Source organism: Lissotriton helveticus, chromosome 10 (genome assembly GCF_964261635.1).
Source record: "Lissotriton helveticus chromosome 10, aLisHel1.1, whole genome shotgun sequence".
Lineage (NCBI taxonomy): Eukaryota > Metazoa > Chordata > Amphibia > Caudata > Salamandridae > Lissotriton > Lissotriton helveticus.
Window position 1 is genome coordinate 888,124,171 of NC_136071.1, and position 18,716 is coordinate 888,142,886.

An 18,716-nucleotide genomic window follows, 5' to 3' on the forward strand; every position below is an offset into this window, starting at 1 on the left:
AGTAGCCAAGGGGGATTCATCCCCCAGCCAATAATGTGCCAGTAAGCCCCTTTTCAGAGTGGTTAAGAAAGGTGGTGGAGCCTCTGACGAGGTTCGAGTAATCCCGCTGTGGGGGACTTACTTGTGATAGCAACAGGGCCCCCAACAACCCTCAGCAGGCAAGAGGACTTCATCCCTCAACCAGCAGGGCGCCAGGTGAAGCCTTTGCAGAGTGGTTGAGAAAGGGGGTGGGGACTCCGATGAGGTCTCAGCAATCCCGCTGTGGGGGATTTATGTGGCAACATTAGGGGTTCTTGGCCACCTACAGCCCTCAGCGCACACTGGCAACCTCTCCAACTCCGGGGTACCAAAATGGCGGGCACAGCTCTTCGCCGGGGTGCCGGCACACAGGGAAGGTTTACTCACGCCTCTCCGGCAGTTGCAGGCCATCCGATCAGGCCGCTCCGCACTCCAGGGGCTCCTCAACCGCACCGAGTGTACTCGGCTGCAGGCCCGCTCCCCAGCTCACCTCCGGTTGCTGCAGGCCGAGGCCTCCGTAGGCCGCGCCGGGTCTCGGAGCCGCCGCCCAGGCTCCTGTCCCCACTGGGCGACGCCGATGCTTCCGCCAGCAGGGTTACACCCTGGCGCACTCCTCCGCCCGTCCAGACCCCGGCCGGGACCCGCAGACAGCTTGTGGCTGGGTCCGGAACGCAGGGGCCTGCGGCCGGTGAGAGAGCCAAAATGGCGGGTCCGGATCGCCCGCGGGGATGTCAGCGAGCCTCTCCGGCTCTCCCGGTGAGGTACTCCGCTGTGCTTTCACGTCGCCAGTGTCCACACTCTCCAGGGGTCCCCTCAGCTCTCTGGGTCCCCGTGCAGCCCCCAAACTCCGCTAAATAACGCCAAAACAGGCAGCGGGGCGCCGGAACTCTCGGAAGGCACGTCCTAGCTCAGCGCCTCCGAAGCCACGCCCCCTGATCCCCTTTTTTAAGGTAACTGTCATCACTGATTACAGAGCAGCCTCTATGGAAATTCTTAAGGGGGATGATTTGATTTTCTGTGTAGGTTACTTTTTGAAAGTGGCAGTTAGCTCACGTATTTCAATGAGCACTCCATGACTTATTTGTTTGCACTATATTACACAATGCTGCTGTTCGATATGAGTTATAAATTCACATCTGGACAGTGTTCTTTAAGAAGCTGCTGTTCTGCTTACCATATTTTTCTTCCTTATAGTTTACACGTGATTGCACTTTATTACATTATGCTGCTGTTTGCTAAGGGCTATAAGCTCTCATCTGGTTAATGTTTTTATGAAGCTGCTGCCCCGCATATCATGTCTCCTTTCATAACATATGTATTTTTAATGCTGTCTTTTGGTACGCACCACAAGCCCCTATCTGTCAACTCTTTTTTTTTTATTCTGCTATTACTCTATATACTGTGTATTTTTTAATAAAAGTATGTTTTTCTGCTGGTATTTTGACCTGTGCTTTTATGGATATTTTATATCCGAATAAAGATTTATTGAATTGAATAAATATATATATATATATATATATATATATATATATATATATATATATATATATATATATATATATATATAGAGAGATATATATATATATATATCTATATACATATATACATACAGGAACAACTCCGAACAACCTCCGGGCCACACAGACAGGCGAAGAAGGAGACGGACCACAGGATCTGGCAAGATGATATTATTTATTCAGGTGTTATCAGCAATGACGCGTTTCGGGCCCACGAGCCCTTGTTCACATACGGGTCACAATAACCATGTTGCATTTTTAGGTGTTAAAAAGTGCACGCCCCCGACCATCACATTGCCGGTCATGTGACCATCAACAGTGAAGAAATACTGTCTTCTTACACTCAAAACTTTTGCATATGGAAAATGCCAAAATAAATCTCTAAATTATGAATCTTTACATGTGCAATTCAAAGTTTAAAATACATCAATGTATAAAAACTATAAAATTACATATCATAGTAAAATTTAGAGTAGCAGCTTAAATGTGCCTCACATCGAGTCCAGATCATAGACCTTACTGTATAAATACATGTATTAGAACTCATATTAGGGATGAATCCCATAATTTAGGCAGCTGACCCTATCTTAGATAAATTACCAATTGCATAATTTCCTATTGCTAATCAATTAGACAGTATGAGGTGGTAGGTATTATTTCATTAAAGTGCAAAAATCTATTTATAACCAAGCAGCATTCATAGTTCTGTGCAAAACTGTGCAAAACTAGTGCAAAACGTTATATAAAGTGCAAACCGTATGATAGAATATAATGTATAAATATTGTTAACAATAAAATAGCCATTGCTGGATCCTATTGTTAAAATAATAAAAATAACATTTAAAAAAGAAAATCATCGTTACAGTTCATAGTGCAAAAATCTGAGGTGAAAAAATGTAAAATCTTTTTGATTTTTCATATATACAAGCGGCTGTTGGAGTTATCCATTTATTTCAGGGTATTCCTAATAATAGGGAACCTATTTATTAAGACTGGAAAAGTGACCAAATCCAAAGTGAACTCTGCTTCATAACATGGTGTTACTGTACATGTAAGGTAGATGACCGGATAGGACAAGTTGAACAAATAATATGGGGAACAATAAATATTATAACTAATCTCTAGCGATAGTTATAAGAAATTATACATATCTTCTGTATTGTTCAACCCATTAGGCCATTTGCTGTCTAATTCTAGAATCATTGTAGTTTCAAGCTGCCTCAACCGAAGGTCCCGGTTTCCTCCTCTACGGGATTTTGGAATGGACCCCACCACATAATATTTCAAACAAGCTACGTCATTATTATGGGTTCCCTTAAAATGACGCGCTACCGGGTAGGCGGGATCGCTATGTAAAATAGCTCTAAGATGCTGCAAAATCCTGATATGCACCTGTAGCTTTGTGCTACTAATGTAGTTTAGGCCACAAGTGCATGTCAGGACATAAACAGCAAATTCTGTCTTACAGTTGAAGCTACCCAAAATAGCTATCTCTTGGGAACTGAAAGGTGTCTGATAATGAGTCTTATTGGTTCCGAATTTGCATGCTCTACAAGTAGAACATTCTCGAAAACCTTGCGCTGATTGAAGCCACATAGTATTTTGTCTGGTTTCCGGGCTACTTATATCAAGAACAGATCCCATACTTTAAGCTATTCTAAATGTAATCATAGGAGTACTAGGTAATCTGGAGCCTAAAACCACATCAGTTAATACTATGGGCCAATTTTTCTTTATAATCGTCCTGATTTTTCTTTCTTCATTGCTCAATGCAGTGATTAACCAAGGACATTCTTTAGTCTCAATGTTATGATTGATAGCTTCATCTTTATCTATAACTTCAGTAACCTTATATACCCGTTGGGTGGGATGGAATTAATTTTACATACATACCCCTCTTGTTATAACAAGTGGCGATTTAATGGATCAAGGGGCTCTTTGATTTAATTGAGATATGCTAGATTAACATTAACTGGATAGTTTTTAGTGGCATATCCACGCAGCCTTTTGGCACCTCGCGCCTTCTGCTAGTTGCTTAAACGTGGGTACATCTGAGCAATTATAGTGTATATATTATGTACATAGGTTGTGTATAGCAGGCTACCTCTCACTAGTTTAAGAGGACCATTGCCGATCCACGGCTTTATCAAACATCATACTGAAGATCTATTTCATAACATACAAACTTTCTCCCTTAACACGCACATTTACCTATTTATAGGTAGTAATATGTTGAGAACATGCAATATATGGTGTTGAGACTATGTATATAGATATGTATATATTTACTATTACAAGATGGCGTGCACTGGGAGGACTGCAGTCCTCTGTCGATGTCGACTGAGAGGTGCAACCTTTGTACGTAATTACCTATATTAAGTGTACCGGTTTTTTCATGTGTAAACACACTGACGAAGGCCTAGTGCTGAAACGCGTCTGTGGCGTACTTGTAGTTAATAAACTACCGTGTGAGCAAGATACCCCCGAGTGCTGTCATTTCTTTCCCGGGACCCTGGGATGGATAGATAGATAGATAGATAGATAGATAGATAGATAGATAGATAGATAGATAGATAGATAGATAGATAGATAGATATATATATATATATATATATATATATATAACCTACTGGCGGTCGCCAGTAGGTATATATAGTTAGGATTTTTTCTCTATGGGATTTTTGAAAATTCTATGTCTAATAACTTTGGCGTTTGTGGACGGAATTGGCTGAAATTTTCAGGAAAATGGCACATTTTGTTTCTGAGCAGCCCCTGAAAATTTTGGGGGGGTTCGTCAAGGGGGGGCCGAGAAAAAAGGGGGGTCCCAAAACGCGTTTTTCCCATGTTAATTTCCATAGGGCGGTTGGCCTCACTTTTAGCCCGAACGGCTGAATGGATTTGCACGAAACTTGGCAAAATTGTAGGGACTGGTAGCCCGATGTGCCTTTTGTAGGTCTCAATATATGTGCTCCAGTGGATTTTGAGAAATTAACGTTTAAAAAAAGATATATATCTGTAACAGCGGACCGGGCAGCGGCCCAGGACGCGTACTTTTCGCGCAACGGAGCTTTGTAAAGCGAAGCTGATTGGTTCTCTGGCGTCTGTCAACATTCCAAACAGTCCGTAGCGGCTGCCATCTTGTCTCTCGGTAGGATCGAGAGACAAGAGGAGGCCAAAGCGAAGGGGCAAATGACCATAAGGGGGAATAGTAGATCCTCGCTGACCCCCTAGGTTTGATGTGGAGGTTTTAAAAGGGCCCCGCGGGGCAAAAAAAAAATAATAATAATAATAATCGAACGGCTGAATGGATTTGCACGAAACTTGGCAAAATTGTAGGGACTGGTAGCCCGATGTGCCTTTGCTAGGTCTCAATATATGTGCTTCAGTGGATTTTGAGAAATTAACGTTCAAAAAAAGATATATATCTGTAACAGCGCACCGCTTCGCGTACTTTTCGCGTTACGGAGCTTTGCGAAGCGAAGCTGATTGGCTCTCCGGTGTCTGTAAACATTCCAAACAGTACGTAGCGGCCGCCATCTTGTCTCTCGGTAGGATCGAGAGACAAGAGGAGGCCAAAGCGAAGGGGCAAATGACCATAAGGGGGCATAGTAGATCCTCGCTGACCCCCTAGGTTTGATGTGGAGGTTTTAAAAGGGCCCCGCGGGGCAAAAAAAAAAAATAATAATAATAATCGAACGGCTGAATGGATTTGCACGAAACTTGGTAAAATATTAGGGACTGGTAGCCCGATGTGCCTTTGCTATGTCTCAATATATGTGCTTCAGTGCATTTTGAGAAATTAACGTTCAAAAACAAGATATATATCTGTAACAGCGCTCCGCTTCGCGGAGATAAAATTATATCTGTATTACCTAGCTGTTGCTAACACCAGTTAGCGACGGCTAGTAGGAGATAGCGACCATCTTGGGTCCCACTTTGCATGTGAGTGATATTTATCACTAATGACATGCAAAGTGGGCATGCCAAGATGTTAGCGACTGGAAACAGTCGCTAACATCGCTATCTCCTAGGGACTGGTAGCCCGATGTGCCTTTGCTATGTCTCAATATATGTGCTTCAGTGCATTTTGAGAAATTAACGTTCAAAAACAAGATATATATCTGTAACAGCGCTCCGCTTCGCGGAGATAAAATTATATCTGTATTACCTAGCTGTTGCTAACACCAGTTAGCGACGGCTAGTAGGAGATAGCGACCATCTTGGGTCCCACTTTGCATGTGAGTGATATTTATCACTAATGACATGCAAAGTGGGCATGCCAAGATGTTAGCGACTGGAAACAGTCGCTAACATCGCTATCTCCTATTATCAACTTTTGGAAATATTCGAGATAAGCGCGAATATCTCCAAAAAGTAACAGCTGCCCTGAGCAGTTCTTAGCCATGTTATCCAATGGGAGGTGGATAACATGGCTAAGAGCATTAGCTCGGTAATGCATGAATATCGCTGAGTTTTCAGCGATATTAATGCATTGCGGTCGTTTTTTATCGTATTTGCGATAAACCTTGATAATAGCAAGGTTTATCTGCGATAATTTCTGACGGTAAAAAAATCTTTGCAATGCATCGTTAGGGATAAATATCGCTTAAGTTTGGTAATATGCCCCAACGTCTGTTAACGTTCGATTCGAAGGAAATCAGGAATTGTTGAAAAACATTGTGTGCGCCATCTTGTCTTTTTTCAAATGCCACACTTTTGTCGTGCACGGCAGCCATTTTAGATGCCTTGACCAGACCCACTCTGTGCACGCTGTCGATCCTTAGCATGGCTCCCCACCCTCGCAAGCATCTCACCCAGGCAGTGGTCACCCCCGCTCTCTGTCTTATGCATGGGTAATAAACCTCCCCCCATCTGCGCTGCTCTTCCCTGAGAATCACACCCTGTGCCCGCCCGACACCTCCCTTTCGCCCTATTCACTACCGCACCCTCTGACACTCCTTTTCCTCTGTGTCCGATTGTCCAGGCCGGTCCTAGGCTATCAGCTAGCCCTGCAGATGTAGTTTATGGCCACAGCTGTAAAGAATCACCCCTCTTCAAAGGAGTTATAGTAGATCAAGGCCCACACTCGATGAGATCCGTCACAGCAGAAGCGTTGCTATTATCTGAAAACCATCCTGTATTGTGATTGGGGAGGGGACCGAGCGTGAAGCGGAAGATTCCAGGGATGACTCTTTGTACATCAAAGTTTTTACAATTATGTGTCACATTAAAAATATATAGCACTCCGACAAAGTAGTAAGATTATAAAACTTTAATAATTTATAAATATATACAAGAAAACAAAAATAGTAATAACATATAAACATTTTTAGGGAAAAACAACGAAGTAGCGGTCGGCTGTGCGAATAGTCCCAACGCAGCACAACGTCCAGATTTCCGGCGTGGGGCGTCGCGGGGGGTGGGTCATCAGTAGCAAACTGTTGTGCGAATAGTTCCAAGGCAGCAGAACGATGGCACCAAGGTGATGTCCAGTAAGTTGCCGCACTGGTTTTGGTATCCTACAATGCTGCTCCGAATAACGGCGTGGAGCGCCCCGGGGGAGGCGGCGTGAACGGGCCTCTCCAGGTGGAGTCTCATCTGTTTTAGTGGGGCGCCCCTTTACCGTTTCAGTTGCCATTCCGTCCGCTTTTGGTCCACTGTGTCAAAATCCGCCATTCAGCTGAGTTGCGCCCACTCTTGCGGTGCAGCGATAGGCGGCTGCCACAGGACTCTCAAAATGGCGGCAGGCTCTTTCCTTTTTGGGCGTGGTCCACTGAAATGGCCCTGGGACACCTTGGAAATCGGACGCTTGTCTGCTAGGTCTTGGACCCCATTCTTGAAAGCGTCCCCTCCGCCTTGAGAATTCATCAAAAGTTTTGGGGGCCCCGACTCCTGCAGGCTTCTGGTGGGGAGCGGCTGCCATGATTGCTCGCGGAATGACCACGACGGAGCTACGAGATGGTGGTGCTCTCATGCTGACGCCAGTTTAGTCTGAAACATCCAGAAACAAGGTGGGGCTTTCATCGTTTGGGGGGAAAAAAAAAGTTTTCATCCAATGAAAAGTGTTGTTTTTAGGTCATATGATCAAGCCTTCCATCATTAGGAAACCAAAAGTAAAATGAACCAATGAAAAGTTTTATAAACAAGTCACATGACCTGTTATGCGGCATAGGGTATAAAATGCGGAGAAAATACGTTGGCACGTGAGGCGGCGTCAGTAGCGGACCGATGTGCGAATAGGCCGAAGGCAATACAACGCGCCAAGATCCGGATGGCACCGAGGTGGTGTCCAGCAAGTTGCAGCACTGGTGTGGCCATCCTACAATGCTGAAAGTCGGCGTGGGGCGCCCCGTTGGCCTGTGAGTTTGCGTCAGTAGCGGACCGATGTGCGAATAGGCCGAAGGCAGCACAACGCGCCAAGATCCGGATGGCACCGAGGTGGTGTCTAGTAAGTTGTCGCACTTCTGTGGCCATCCTACAATGTTGAAAGTCGGCGTGGGGCGCCCCGTTGGCCTGTGAGATGGTGTCAGTAGCGGACCGATGTGCGAATGGGGCCAAAGGCAGCGCAACAATATTTTCTGACTGACACCACAAGGCGCTGAGATGCCAAGATCCGGATGGCACCGAGGTGATGTCTAAGTTGCGGACTGATGTGCGAATGGGGCCAAAGGCAGCGTAACAATATTTTTTGTATGGAAGATACCACTAGGCGTTGAGATGCCAAGATTCGGATGGCACTGAGGTGATGTCTAGCAAGTTGCTGTACTGGTGTGGTCATCCTACAATGCTGAAACTCGGCGTGGGTCGCCCCATTAGCCTGTGAGATGGCGTCAGTAGCGGACCGATGTGCGAATAGGCCGAAGGCAGCACAACGCGCCAAGATCCGGATGTCACCGTGGTGGTTTCATAGTTGAGAGGCACTTCATCTGCAGTGGGGCGCCGAGATCCGGATGGCACCGAGGTGATGTCTAGCAAGTTGCTGTACTGGTGTGGTCATCCTACAATGCTGAAACTCGGCGTGGGTCGCCCCATTAGCCTGTGAGATGGCGTCAGTAGCGGACCGATGTGCGAATAGGCCGAAGGCAGCACAACGCGCCAAGATCCGGATGTCACCGTGGTGGTTTCATAGTTGAGAGGCACTTCATCTGCAGTGGGGCGCCGAGATCCGGATGGCACCGAGGTGATGTCTAGCAAGTTGCTGTACTGGTGTGGTTATTCTACAATGCTGAAACTCGGCGTGGGGCGCCCCATTAGCCTGTGAGATGGCGTCAGTAGCGGACCGATGTGCGAATGGGGCCAAAGGCAGCGCAACAATATTTTCTGAAGAGAAGACACCAAAAGGTGCTGACATTCCAAGATCCGGATGGCACCGAGGTGGTGTCTAGCAAGCTATGCAGTTGAGTTGTGTGCGCACTTGCGGCAAATAGGTCGAAGGCAGCATAACAATGTTTTCTGAATAGGAGACACCACAAGGCGTTGAGATTCGGTTACCACCGAGGTGATGTCTAGCAAGTTGCCGCACTGGTGTGGCCATCCTACAATACTGCTCCGAATAACGGCGTGGGGTGCCCGAAGGGGGGGGGAGCCTGCGTGAATGGGCCTTCCTAGGTGGAGGCTCGTCTGCTGTAGTGGGGCGCCCCTTTACCGTTTCAGTTGCCATTCAGCTGAGTTTCGGCTGCTCTTGATGCTACAGCGACAGGCGGCTGCAAGAGGACTCTCAAAATGGCGGCCTGTTCTTTGGATTTGGGCCTGGTCCACTAAAATGGCCCTGGGACACCTTAGAACTCGGACGCTCGATTTTTTTTTCCTTTCCTGTACATGCAAAAAAAGGTAAATGCCCGGTACGTTACACGCTTCATCTGCCACGATGAACTCTCCAGAGGAACCGAAAAAAAATATAGTTGTGGTAACTATACCATGCATCGTCATATGGAGAGGTGGCACCAATTAATTATAGTGCTGCATAAAAGAGAGATTTGGAGGAGAACCCCTGACCTGCTAGTACATTCATCAAAGAAGTGGCACTGAGAGCTTCAGAGGCAAGGGAAACGGTCCCAAATATTTAGAAGAACTTTGGAAAGATTAAAATGACATGTTTAGATTGTGGCAAATTAATTTCATGTGGACAGATGAGTGTTACTCTAATAAATACAGCATATGAACATCATAGTCGATGGTTGGTAGAGACATTTTGACTATATCCTGGACCTGCCCGTCCTCGCCCAAAATGGCGCCGGAATAAATGGGCCTCGTAACTCCTTGTTGTGTACTGGTTGCAGAACCTTGAAATCACGAGATACGTATGCAGTTTTGAAGCACATGGCGGGCGGGGACGAGAATTGATTGAATATTTCGACATCCCTATTGATATTAAGTTCTGATGTGTTATTGATTACTGTACTGTTGAAAGTTCGAATTAACGTCACCCATGGTACTTGCCCGCAAATGTATATCTAGATAATTTTATTGTAACTGGCCCTGTCGTATTTTAATTATAAAATGTACGTCCACCGATTCCGTAACTGTTAGACACCTTAGTTCTTGCAACCTAATGGCCCGCCCGTTACGTTCCTCTACAGTGTAAATGTCTATTCATCATATACGATTACAGTTTGCTCTGTGGCAGGCCCACGTGGTTATAGGCTCGTATTTGTATAATGAAATTTTCACAATAAAGGTTTTTAAAAGAAAACATGGTAGTAGTATATACATTGGTAACGTTTTTAATAATAGTGACTGTTTTAGAATCATTAAAAGGCAAGTGAAATAAAGCAGACCAATTACATGAAGGGTAAAAGGTATAATACGAAGGAACGCAGTAAAGATAAATGGTCAAGGGCTGTTGTGTTTTCTATTCCTGCAACATAAAGTGATCGATAAGAATCTCATATTCAGGCGTATCGGCGACTAAGACAGCAGGTCGACCCTCTTTTGCTCAACGGCTCCGTCATGGGACGAAGAAACGCTCTTTTTCTCGAAAAAAGAATATATTTTACTTGCAGGACAGTTGTAAAATTTCCGGGAAAGTACATTAGCCTGGAACATTATAACATATATTTAAGAAAAAATAATGTTCGGAAGTAATGAAAAGCGTAATTTTTAGGTCATATGACCAAGCCTTTCATCATTACAATAAGAAAAGTAAAATGAACCAATGAAAAGTTTTATTAACAAGTCACATGACTTGTTATGCTTACGTTACGCGCTGCGCGCCCCGGATGACTTCCGGATGCGCTAACGCGGCGCGTCATATGACGCATTACGCGACAACGCAGGTACAGAATATAGTCAAAATGTCTCCACCAACCAGCGGTCGGAACACAACCCCTTTCAGCAGGCTAAATAGTTCTGTTAAATGACAACAGAAGGGACAGGCAACAAGAACCATCAGTCAAAGAGGGGAGGGCTAGTTCTTCTCTACCGGGTTACATTGGGGCGCTACCGGAACTGATCGAATTGGTAGTCTACAGTGTTTCTGGATGTTTCAGACTGAAGCTGGGGTTAGCATGAGAGCAGCACCATTTCGTAGCTCCGTCGTGGTCATTCCGCAACCAATCATGGCAGCCGTTCTTTATCGTTATTTTGGGCGGGGTGGGTGGCGGAGCCGAGCTGTTTTGCAGCCATCATTGTGTGGAGTTCAGTTCATCTCACTAGTTTTGTATTTGTCATGAGGGGTTGTTCCTAATGTTTCTATTTTAGCGAGGTCAAAAAGAGATCCCATTAGTGGCCTACTGATTTTGCTCGATTCCTTTTCTTTTTTTTTACACGATTTTTCGTTATCTGCAAAGACTAAACAGAGTATTGCGACTCTGTGTTTGTTTGTAAATAGAGAATGAACCAAAGAGAACTAATTCTAAAACAGTAAATACTTGGATAACAATCAATCAAATGGAGAGAGAAGCAGGCACGACGGATTACAATGGGGGCAAAGGCCTGCGTTAACTACCTTTCACTATCTGCAAAGAGAGAGTACTCCTAATAGAAATGAGGGGGGGGGGGGCACCATTCAAAGCAGATCAGTGTGCATAAACAGGAAAATGTTTTCACTTACCACGTACTTGACATTCGACAGCTTATGATATTTGCTAATAAAAAACCATTGAAATTCACTGAAAAAACCATAGGTTATAGACCATATATAGTTAGGAATTAGCATTTACAAAACCTTGAAAATTCACTGAAAAAACCATAGGTTATAGACCATATATAGTTAGGAATTAGCATTTAAAAAACCTTATTTTACTCACACAAAACCATTGAAATTCCATATATAGTTAGTTGCACTAACTATATATCGCGCACCCGCAATCCACTGCTGATCATGTCACATATTACATCATTCATGACATGGTCAGTGACATCACTGATGACATCACTGATGACATCTCAAATGACATCACTGATGACATCACTGATGACATCTCATTTGACATCATTCTTGTGCTAATACGATAAACCTCTTCAGACTCTAATATAACCTTAGATACACTCAGTGTATACAGACACTCACACACTGCCACTCATCCATGGAGTTACTCACACACCCAGTCAGTCATGCAAAGAAACAATCTCACCTCCATTTCTTCAACTATACAGTTAAACACACCTTACTTATTGAAACATATACTAACACATATTTACTCTCTTATACAATCCCTGATACAAGTTCACAATGATCGATACAACTACTCACTCATTCAGTGGCTCTCATGCACAGTTATTTATATATGCCAACTCTCACATGTACTGTGTTTTACATATGTACTTACTATGACATGTAGCATTGAGATATCCATTCACTCATCAATACACTCATGCACACAGTCAACTGCCCATGTAGCTGTTTCCACATGCACTCTTGAACTCATACACCTAGTGAATAAACTGCTCACACATCTATGCATAGAGTCACACACCTTCCAGCCACCCCTACACAAACTCAATCTCCCATAGAAATATTTGGGCAACCAATTAATAACACATATAGCCTCTCGTATAGCTAATGATCAACACATGCAGCAGTTTACAGAACAACAGACATAATGATGCACAAATTAAGACAGTTTAGTCACTAACCCATGCATTCAGTGAGACACATTTAATCACTCACTCATACAGTCAGTCACGCACCTACTAAATCCTTCATCCAGACACTTATACATCCACTCATTCTTCAATATGTAAAACATATTTAAACTTTACAAAAACACACAGACACTAGATGATGTCATCAGTGATGTCATTTGAGATGTCATCAGTGATGTCATCAGTGATGTCATCAGTGATGTCACTGACCATGTCATGAATGATGTAATATGTGACATGATCAGCAGTGGATTGCGGGTGCGCGATATATAGTTAGTGCAACTAACTATATATGGAATTTCAATGGTTTTGTGTGAGTAAAATAAGGTTTTTTAAATGCTAATTCCTAACTATATATGGTCTATAACCTATGGTTTTTTCAGTGAATATATATATATATATATATATATATATATATATATATATATATATATATATATATATATATATATATATATATATATATATATAACTGCTTTTTGCCGCTCGTCAAGTTTCCATTCAGCAAAGTAGACACAGACCCAAAATAGCGTGCTTAGGATAGCTATTTAATGTTGGCCATTACGCGTTTCAGTCCTCAAGGGACCTTGATCACATGACAACGCCAACAGTGTCGATAGACCATTTAAATTGCTACACTTGTGGACATGATTAATGATATGTAGTAAAGATAGAAGAAACATTCACATACTTTCATTACTTAAAGAAGACTCAGTTTTTTCCATGAAACAGCATAATGCATTATTGATTACCATTCGTTTAAAGTGTAGTTTGCCATAGGACTATATGTATATATATATTTCTAAATCAAAAAAGAAATAATCACAGTTTGATAAATGATAAATAAATAATTTCATATATAGTTCGACCTTAAATAATTAAAAATGCCTGTTAAACCAACTAAAAACGTTTTTAAATATTATAAAAACATTAATAAATATTCAGATCTTGAAAAAGGGCTTTATTTTCCATATAGGAACATACGAAGGTATTGGTTGAATGTAAACAATATTGGGATAAATCCTGGACTTCGACTGAATCGTACTTGCATAAATGCAAAGCATCATGAACAGTAATTGAAAATATGCAACCTTCAATTCTGAATAAACTTAAAATGCTTTGTGCCACCTAAAATATGGCCTAAGTCACCTATCATCCTATTCATCTTACAAAATTTATAAAAAACCTTTTACGTGCTAAAACATAAAGTGCATATAAGTGTAGAGTATTAAAATACCATTAAGTTGATTGGTTAAGGTGATTTAGCAGCCTCAATTTACGTCATGGGTGTACGTCCCATAGGTTTCAAAAAAGCTTTTCAGTTGGAAACAAACACATTTGTTGTGGGACAACGTAAACACAGTGAATAGAACTATACAGATTTGGTTTGAAAGCTAAAACTAATACAGATTTTTAACTTGGTAAAAGGACGCACAGAGTCCAAGGACAAATCCAACCAGATCATAAACAGGTATATTAATCTTCAGTATTGTTGAGCCCTCCTGGAGCCTTGCTATCCATATTAAGGATATAGCGAGTTTCAAGTTTTCTCAGCAAGCGCTCCCTGTCCCCACCTCTTTTAGTCTTAGGTATGGCATCTATTACATGGTACGAGAAGTCTTTCAGATTGTTTTTATGGACTTCTAGAAAGTGTTTGGCGACAGGATAAGTGGGGTCGCTATTGTTGATGGCCCTAATATGTTGCAGGATTCTTTTGCTCACAGGTAATTTGGTACTATCTATGTATTTGAGAGGGCATGAACATTCAAGTACGTATATCGCGAATTGAGTCTTACAGTGGAGGGGTTTGTTGATTTTAACCTCTTGCTCACTGAAAGCAGTGCAATAACTGTTTTTGTTCGTAATGCTAGGTTTTGTTGGCAGCTCATGACCTATGACCGGATCGCTTTTGACAAGTGCCCATTTTTTATATACGATTTGTTTGATAGATTTTTCTTGAGGGCTATAGGTAGTAATGAGTCTCAAGTCATCAGAGCTGGGATTTTTAGTTTGAATCTCTTTTCTGGATTTTTTGGGAATTAGAAGTTAATTTCTGACCAAATTGTGGGTTTTGTTAATGGCCTCTTGTATGGTCTTGAGGGGATACCCTCTGGCCAAAAATCTCTTTTTACTTTGTTGTTGGGCTAGGACCAGGTCTTTTTGGTAACTGCAAATTCTTTTTAAGCGTAACATTTACCCATAAGTGATACAGTGCACAAGATGTCGTGGAAGGAAACTGGAAAAATGTAGTACCGAATTTCCCGCATTTTCCTTTCTGTAAAGCCCGGTTTCCAATTTGTTTTTGTAAATGTGCACCTCAACATCAAGGAAGTTGATTTTAAGATTACTTATGGTGGAAGTGAAGCTCAAATTAATATCATTTGTATTGATTTGGGTGACAAAATTCATGGCTTGCTCCTTTGATCCATCCCACACTATAAATAAATCATTAATATATCTAAAATACATTTTCACATGGTCATCGAAGTACTTTTTGTGTGTGCCCTTGAGAACCAGCTCCTCCCACCAGCCCATGAATAAACAAGCATAGCTGGGGGAGAAGCTGGCTCCCATTGCAACATCCCGCATTTGCTGATCAAACATTTTGACAAACAAAAAAATGTTGTTGTTTAACCAAAAACTAATCATGTTCAACAGCATGACATTGTGTTGGGGGCAAGATGCCTTGTTCTATTTAAAGTAAAATTCCACTGCACGAAGTCTGTATTTGTGATTAATACAAGTGTACAGGGAGGACACATCCAAAGTTAAAAGCTAAAATTGTTTGTCCCATTTGAAGTCCTTTATTTTAGATAAAAAGTCACTAGTATCTCTTATGTAGGATGGTAAACCTTGTACCCATTCTTGTAGAAAGAAGTCTACATATTTGTTGTAATATCTGATACAGTCATGAATAAAGAGTTTTAAAAAAAATAAAAAAAGTCTACATATTTGGATGCATTTTCTAATAAACTTGCTCTTGCTGATCTAATGGGCCTGCCAGGGGGCTTGGAGGCATTTTTATGTATTTTGGCGATGAAATAGATGTTTGGGACGGTTGGATGGCCGTTTCTGATAAACTGATATTCATCCATAGTTAACAATCCCGCGCTCTTCCAAGCCACCAGTTTTACATAAAAGTCATTGGCAGTTTCCCTTAAGTCAGCTGAATTACTGAGCCAATAGCATTTTCTGTCATTGAGTTGAGATAATGCCTCCGTCATGTAGTCTTTCCTTGCCCATAGAACTACATTACCCCCTTAATCCGAGTTTCTCACCATTACATTTTTGTCTTTTTGTAATTTGTTGATCAGTTGATAGTATTGTTTGTTTCTGTTAGTCATTTTCTTCTTCGAGTTCCAAATTTTATGGTTTAATGATTCAATTTCATTAATCACATTTTCACGGAAGATGTCAATACCATCTCTAACTAGTATAGGAGTGAACTTCGAATTCTTTTTAAAGGGAGTATTTCTGCTGGAAATGTCTTTTGTTGCCAAGGTATTCATAGTCAGAGTAGGAGAAAGAGCTTCTTCTTCCACATGTAAGTTCTCTTGGTGTAATTCAGTCAGAACTTGTAACAAAGATTGGTCAGTTGGGAGCATGGTTTCCACAGGTTTCAGGGACATTATAGTTAGTTGGACATTTCACTCGTACAAAACCAGAGAAATTCGGCTGTTATAGTTAGTAGAGCTAACTATAACTCGCGACCCCGCAAAGCACTGCTGATGACATAACATATTACATTACTCATGACATGGTCAGTGACATCATTGATGACATCATCCAGGGAAAGTGTGTTTCTGTCAAGTTTAAATATGTACATATATATACATACACACACACACACACACACCAAGGGGTATTTGTCATGCCCCGAGGTCCCACTCGCGAAGAAGTTCTGATTGCCTTGGTCACTATAAAAGACGCACCACTTCAACAGAACGCCACTTTGCGTTCTAGCGTCGAGCTCCCACTTCCGGGTGTTCTGTCCCCGTAGGAATTGCCTGACTTCCGGTTTTGGTAGGTTGTGTTTCCTGTTCTGATTCTCCGCGTCCTCCGTGTGGGCGTTCTGTTCTGTTGTTTCCTGCGGCCCTCCTTGGCAGTCCTACTACCGCGCTGACACTCTTCATCCATGTGGGGGCATTTCTGTTTCCTTTTTGGTTTCTCCATAAACACGTTTGGAGCAATTCGTGTTTGCTTTACTTTTTTCTTTTCTCCGTTCATACTCCCCTGTTCCTGGTGCTCCGCCCGACGGCCGGGTCTTTCCCCGTCGTCCGGCCGGGTACTGCCTATTCCAGATTTCCCTGTTCCTGGTGCTCCGCCCGGCGGCAGGGTCTTTCCCCGTCGTCTGGCCGGGTACTGCCTATTCCATATTTCCCTGTTCCTGGTGCTCCGCCCGGAGGCCGGGTCTTTCCCCGTCGTCCGGCCGGGTACTGCCTGCCGCATATTCATATTGGTTCACTGGCCGGAGCTGCCTACCGTTGGGTGAACCACCCAACCAGCCTTCCCTTTGGCATTTTGGAATACTCATTGTTTGGGGCACTTGCGTGGACCATTGTATGGCGTGTTTCGATGCTCAGCTACTAGAATCACGGTAACAGCGCGTTGCGCTGCCTCTATTACATTCTTGTATGTGGTTAATGTTGTATTTGACAAAGTTGTGATATTTTCTGGCAGATTATACCTTGTACATACTTCAGAATAAAGGCTCGCACTCGCGCATTTCACCTTGGAATAGAGTTTGGTGCTCTTCAAGTATTCTCGATAAGATAAGCGTGGTGAGATTCATATATCACTTTCTTTTATATACTAGTATAGAGTGGGGTAGAGTGCTTATACTCTTTTGCCCTTTTGTTGCACAGAGAGCGGACACCAAATCTACCCACCAGTGGTATCTCAAAGTCCAGACTATTAGCTGTGGTAGGTGATATCTATATATATGTAGGCATTGTAATGTACACTGTTTTGTAGCACAGTATAGGTAGTAACATTTTCCTTCCCTTACAGCCTGCCTCCTCATCAAGTGTCCACACTGAAGTTCCACAGTCAAGACCTGTCATTTCCCCCGCCTTTCCTTGTTTTGTTTCCCTGTTTTCCCCTGGCGTGCCATTCGATACTCTAGAGTCTGATAGAGTTGGAAGGCCGTAGGGGAAGGCTGAGGACTACTCTCCAGATTCCTGACGCTCCTGCGGAACAAGCCTGGAAATCATTACAGTACTGAAGAATGAGTGGGTGTATAAGTGTCTGAATGGATGATTTAGTAGGTGCGTGGCTGAGTGTATAAGTGACTGATTAGAAAGGACACTGCTGACAACTTAACTTTGCATGCCAGCAGTGCCCATCCTAAACATATGATTGACAACATCCCTTATGGGGAATTTTTATGTCTAAAAAGGATATGTAACACCAATGAAGATCTGAACAAATGCACGAAGGAGGCATATCATAGACTAAGGGGCTACAAGGAAAAGATACTTAAGGCGGCTTTAAGAAAAACCAATGAAAGAAGTAAGGAATAACTACTTTGTAACAACTCAGATAAGATCAGTGGTGAAGAGCCCGCCCCGAGATTGCTTACTGCCATCAGTAAACAAGAGAGAAAAGTGCGAGCCATCATGAAACGTCACTGGCCTATCATTTTAACTGATGGTGTTTTATCCACGAGATTACTATCTCAGCCCACGGTCACCTATAGAAAGGGAATTTCAATGCGCACTGAGATAGGGAAAGCCTGTCCAGAATTAGCAGCAGCCAAAATGTGGTTGCAACTTAAGAATGGTTTTGCAAAATGCAACACCTGCAGGGCCTGTAAGTTTGGTAAAAATACCACACATTACATTTCACCATTTTGCCCTGAAGAGATAGCCATTAAAAGAAATTTCTCATGTAGAACACAAAGCTCGAAAATTCCACTCGACCACTCGCATAGTCGAGCTAAATTTAACAAGGTCGAGCTGTTTTTAGGTCCTACTCGCCCTTTCTGTCGAGTAGGAAAACAAACCAACTTTTGTCGTCTGTCTGTGAAAACGGAACAAATGTGACAAGATAACTAGATTTAAAGGCATTTTTATTGCTCACAAAGTTAATGAGCAA

At 42.7% G+C, this 18,716-nt stretch overlaps 1 protein-coding gene across 5 annotated transcripts in view; it reads right to left on the bottom strand.

The window, feature by feature from the left end:
• The window catches only part of ULK4 (unc-51 like kinase 4), a 2,246,396-nt gene that overhangs the window by 337,594 nt on the left and 1,890,086 nt on the right, over positions 1 to 18,716 (bottom strand). The window lies entirely within an intron of this gene.